Source organism: Petromyzon marinus, chromosome 43 (assembly GCF_048934315.1).
Source record: "Petromyzon marinus isolate PM22_M1 ecotype Great Lakes invasive population chromosome 43, UKy_Petmar_22M1.pri1.0, whole genome shotgun sequence".
In the NCBI taxonomy this organism is placed as follows: Eukaryota; Metazoa; Chordata; class Hyperoartia; order Petromyzontiformes; family Petromyzontidae; genus Petromyzon; species Petromyzon marinus.
In genome coordinates, this window is record NC_133709.1 from 15,869,016 (window position 1) to 15,874,764 (window position 5,749).

The window sequence follows — 5,749 nt, forward strand, 5'->3', positions numbered from 1 at the left end:
GGAGAGAACAAATCCCCCCCCCCCCTCTAAACCAACTCCCAACAGGGGGCGAGGGAGTTTGTCCAAGTCAAACTCCCTCGCCCCCTGTCAAACACCAACTATGGACTCGTCCATCACTGGTCCCACCTCCCTCACGGAAAATCATCGAAGTCAACGTACAGTAGGACAGTCCACAGAAGCGGCATCGACAACAACAACAGCCGTCACCATTCGCCACTAAGTGGCGGTGACGTCCCCACGGCGTTTGTGCCAGGCTAGGTGCACTCTTAGGCCACGCGAAGTGTCGAATGCTCGCTGACAGGAGGTCACGGGACAGAACCCTGCAGGTGCCATGGGTTGACGGACTCGAGATGGCTGGCAGACGCCACCAGCTGTGCCAACTCGCCGCATTTTAGCCGCCCGCCTCTCCGCTCGTTGTTGTGAGCGTCGCTCCTTTGCCCCTCCGTCGTCGTTGTTGCTGGAGGGCGACTGCCTCCAACTGCCCGGGAGCGTCCCTCACGAGCCTCCTCCACAGAGGCCGATCTTGACACTGCCGGTACCGCTCATCGGCAAGTCCACTCGGCTCCACATCCTCCAACCAGGTACCTTTGTAGACCCGCAATGATGCCGTGCCGTGTTGGCAGTCCACTGCTGGATGAAGGCTTCGGGTCGCCACGGTGGCTAGGAGATGTTAACTACCTCGCCCGGTGTGCAGGAGGTCGTGGGTTCGATCCCGACCCCGACGCCTGCTGCTGCTGCTGTATATTTGGAGTCTGCGGTGTCTCTCTCCCCGGGGTCGCGTGGATTTTTGCTCCGGGTGCTGCGGTGTTTCCATTCCACATTGAGAATCGACGTGTTTCCAATATTTGGCTGCTCTAAATGACCACACGATAAGCCACTTTGTTGAGCTATCATCTGTGGCCAGGTCGCTTCTTATAAAAGCGCTATGTAGCTCAGTGTGACTTAGGTGGTTAAAATAAATAAAAATAGTAAAAATAACAACACCACCACTCCACGCACACAGAACATCTGTCGTGATCCTGACTGCAGTGCTCATCTCGATATGGTCGATGAAAGTGAATTACGTGACGGCCGCTACGTTCAAAGGTTTCGTCACCTTTGGGTGGCATCAGTTGCTGCTCTGGCCCATCGGGAAATACAATAATGCCTTGATGGAGGCTCCATTGAAGATGCGTGCGACCCTCTCAACTGGCCGTCTGACCCGAATGTTCGGTCCAACCCGAGCTGAATATCGAGTGGAACTGTGTGACCCTGGGGCTATTAGCTACAAAGCAACACTTTATTTTTTACTGCCCACGGTAAATCCACTGCTGGATGAAGGCCTTCCCACCATTGTGGTTCTTTGACCATATCCCACCACGGGTGCTCGATGCTGGTCGGTGAAGGTAGCGGGCAACCAGCCCTGACATCACTCGCCAGTCGTGTCGTTGTTAGCCCTGGACAGGAATTGAACTCGGGTGGAGCCGGTTCGTAGCGTGGCGCGCTACCCATCTGTGCCACTTCTCGTCACCCTCTTTGGCTGTTTACTCAACGACCCCAACATCCGTCAATGATGACCGATTCCATTCATAAAGTGCGCTCTTGCCGCCGTGTGCGCTGAGTAGTACTCAGTATTAAACACGCCTTGACTACTCTATACAGGGTGGGATAGAGATCTCTACTCAACCCTGCAGGGTGACCACTCTCATAGTGAAGGCGTTCACACTCGAGCTGCGGTTGCCCTGTGTCAGTGGTTGCATCATTAACTGTGCGAAATCATTATCAAACCATTACTTTAAAAATGCAGAATTTGCCATTAAGTTACTCTCCTTGGATTTAGCAGAATTCCACAATAGCTCTCTCAATAGCTGTAGCGATTGAGTAATGATTTTTAAAAATTTTTCGTTGTTCAATTGAACGCTATTTAAATGACCCCTTAAGTGTAGAAAAATCATTGAATGTTGTAGTATAAAACTCTGCAATGTTAATTTAATGCTGAGGGTGTTGACAAGAAAAGTAACGGATGTGTGGGGTTGAAATTGTCAACTCGTGTCCGCACTGCATCGTGCAGCGGGTTTCTGACAGCAGCAGCATCGCCACGACGCTCTCATTGCCGCTTGGTGAATATCTGTGGCGGGTTCCTTTTCGTTTTTTATTCATTGAATGAGGACGTCACCCTCCCTGCACCTGGCCACCCACTTGTGTTGTTTGTGTGCCTTCAGGTGTCACAGCAGAGCTATTGCAGAGGGATGCTGCGACTATACTGGCGTGGGGCTCAGCATAGACGGCGGCCCTCTGTCAATCCACAGCGGAGGTAAGAGCCCCCCTCTCTGTCTCAGTAAATGGGGGGGGGGGGGTGTTTGATCATACTTCACCAGGCTGGTCAGTATGAGTTGGTGTGAAGGTGAGGCAGCCCAGAGATCTGTTCAGATGTCACTCAGCACCGACGTTAGCCGTGGCCGGGAATCGAACTTAGCTGGCAGTGGTCAGTGTGCGCTAACGGCCGGGCCACCGCTTCACGGGTGAACGGGTTGATTAGGTGAGACGATGGCGTTGCGTTTCATAGCAGTGGCTACTCTTCCACGTGGCTGGGCGACTGAGTAACCACACCCACAGCAGTGTCCCAGTGTACCGGCACCCCCCCAGTGCTGGAGTCAACATTCTCTGGGCCCCGTTTATCTTCGCACGCCGCCCTGCATTTGAGCCCAGCAAGAAGCGTGTCCCCACCGAACGCGTTACGGTCAAATGTTGTAAGCGGCAGGTAAATCTAACTTTATATTTGACGACCTCCTCGTCAAAGATATCATGGCCAGTGTGGAGGAGTAGGCCAATGACCCTCACAGGGGCTCTCTGGAGCTCCCGCTCGTGGAGGCCCTATTTGACCTCTTACCCACAAACATTTCTGAGAAGTACAACAAGTGCACGTGTATACAAGTGGACTTGTGTGCTAGTTGCACGCCACTTCTGCTTTTTGTGTTTAGTTTGTTGTCGTTCCCCCATAACTCAGATTAGCACGGTTGGATGTGTGCTGTGCTAAAGAAGTTCAACAAACACACACACACGCATCCACATACACAAACACGTACACAGCCATCAACACACAGACATACAAAGACAAAGATCCCCCGTAGAGCCTGAACAGGCTGTTGGGGCAAATGCTGTTAGCGAGCACACGCACATACATGCACACATACATACACACATACACATATAAACACATTCACACACACATAAACAAACACATACACACACATACACCCACACACAACAACAACCACCATTCGCCACTAAGTGGCGGTGACGTCACCTCGACGCTTGTGCCAGGCCACACACACCGACAAAGACACATACATACACACACATACACCCACACACAACCACAAAGACACATACATACACACACACTGCGATGGCAAAGTAAGAAATGGAAGCGAGACCAGTTTTGTCACGACAAGTATATATTGATGTCAAGTGCAAATACAAAACGAGGTAGACAAAATCTCTGGAAAACATTAATCTCGCTTTCCCTTCCCACACTTTGAGCTGCTTTTGTACAAACGATAAAAACCCCGAGGAGACCGAAGTGTCACCGATCTACATTCACGAGTTCAGAAACCGCTGTTTCTGGAGGCATCATGGAAGATGGAAATGAAGTGCTTGGCGAAGTTCATCATTTATCGTACATTTCACGTGGTATGGATTCCTCATGACTGCAGGAATCCATACTCTTTGGTTCTTTCGGTAAAGTCACGTATTTTATTTTACTTTATAAGCAGCCTGCCTCGGCAAGATTTTCCCCTCTTTTTCACCTGAAGACGATTGCTTGTGTTGCGATCGAAACGTCGTGATATTGTTATTATTTTTATAATTTTTTTCTATCTTCGTGGCTTTACCGAAAGACCCAAAGAATATTAATTCCCGCAGTCACAAAATCTTTAAGTAAAGATTTAACAGATATGTAGTTTAAAAAAGTGCCGACGTATTCACAGTTAAATAAATACATTGCAACAGCGGTGACTTTTTAAATCCCCGACACAACGCGAAATAAAAGTCCCCCATTTTAAATTAACGGAGACAAGAACCGTACGGGAATACCTTGCACGACCTCACTGAGACCGCACTCCGACCTCGCGTTGCGGAGGACACAACCTCTGTCTTCATTTGTAATGAGACAGTTAATTTTACGGTCACCATCACAATAACGTTCCTGGTGCCAACTCTCTTGACGATTGACTTCGGAATAAACAGAAACTCCAAGCCGTAATGGGTTGGTGTCGGCTGCATGGATCTTGGCTCTTGTTTCCCAGAATGCTGGCGTAATTTTAAGCACTTTTGTGCTGGGTTTTTCAAGTCTTTGTGGATTGTGAGTTTAGAGTTGCTTTAAATGTTTTCCATCTCAGCATTGGACAGGTGTGCCATAAGGCCCTGAGGTAGTAATTCTAACTCTTTATTTCTTTAGAGAATGTAGTCGTCGAGTGAGAATGTAGAGTCCAAGGTGATTCCAATGATGTTCAAGTGATTTCCAGGGCTGATGGTGGAGCTGGCGATGAGTACATTTTGGGGAGCGGGCGACGCCATGGTGAGCCGCTGCCTGGTGCCTTTGTAAAATGTCTCTCAAAATTAGTTTGAATTTGAGAGGAAGGAAAGGGTTAGCCACTTGATCGTGTGGAATTCAGGCACCAACCACTATCGGTGGGGCGACTGCCAGTTGTTACACCGGTGGTGGCTGCTGTGAGACCAGAGTGGCGGTGGCTGCTGTTGGACTGGCGTTGGAAGTGGCTGCTGTGGGATAGGCGGTGGCGGCAGCTGCTGTGGTACTGACTGCAGCTTCTTCCAGACAGGCGGTGGCTGCTGTGGATCTGGCGACAGCAGTGGTTTCTGTTGGACTGGCGACAACTGCTATAAGATTGGGGGGTGGTGGCGGCTGCTGTTGGACTGGCAGCGGCTGCTAGGAGAGCGGGGTGGTGGTGGTGGTTGTTGTCGGACTGGCGACGGCTTCTTCGAAACAAGCTGTAGTGGTGTTGGCTGCTGCAGGACTGGCGGTGGCAGTAGCTGCTGTGGTGCTGATGGCAGCTTCTCCAAGACAGGCGGTGGCTGCTGTGGATCTGGCGACAGCAGTGGTTGCTGTTGGACTGGAAGTGGCTGCTAGGAGATCATGGTGGTGGCGACTGCTGCGGAACTTGCGGTGGTTGCTGTTGGACTGGCAGTGGCTGCTTGGAGATTGGGGTGGTGGTGGTGGTGGCGGATGCTCTGGGACTAGTGGTGGCGGCCGCGGCTGTTGCGTGCCTGGCGTTGCCGGTAGCAGCTGCTGCTGCTGCTGTTTCTGCTGTCGCCCTTGCAGTTGCTCCGGCAGTTGTTCCCGTTGGGGCGGTTCGCCATCTTGGGTTTCTGGAGATAAATAAGATGAGGGTGCTCAAGTCCAAACCGCTCGACACTGAGTGAATGAAACAAAACTGGTCTCAAGTAGAAACAAGAAGATTGCTGTACTTCACCATTCCTCTAATGTAAAATGATGCACTGTCAGGGTTTACAGTCTCCCCGGGCAGTTCCACGCACACGGGGTAACGTTTCAAAACCATCCTTTACCTTGCACGCCGGTGAAGAGAGCTGCTGTTCAGTGACGAGGTCCTGGGTCTCCATCACCGAGCGGGAACGTTTGATGCACAACCTAGACTTCGCCTTGACGTGTTCCAGCGGGCGGTAGCTGTCCGCTGGTGGCGCATTCAATTCTGGGGACCTGAATGCCGGCACCACACATCGCAAACTGTGG

At 51.2% G+C, this 5,749-nt stretch overlaps 1 long non-coding RNA gene across 1 annotated transcript; it reads right to left on the minus strand.

The window, feature by feature from the left end:
• Nucleotides 1-3,705: 3,705 nt before the first annotated feature.
• On the minus strand, nucleotides 3,706-5,749 carry LOC142930827 (uncharacterized). Its single transcript, XR_012946802.1, has 2 exons — nucleotides 5,566-5,749; nucleotides 3,706-5,367 (listed from the first exon to the last, which is right to left on the minus strand). It is a non-coding gene; the product is annotated as an uncharacterized LOC142930827 (long non-coding RNA).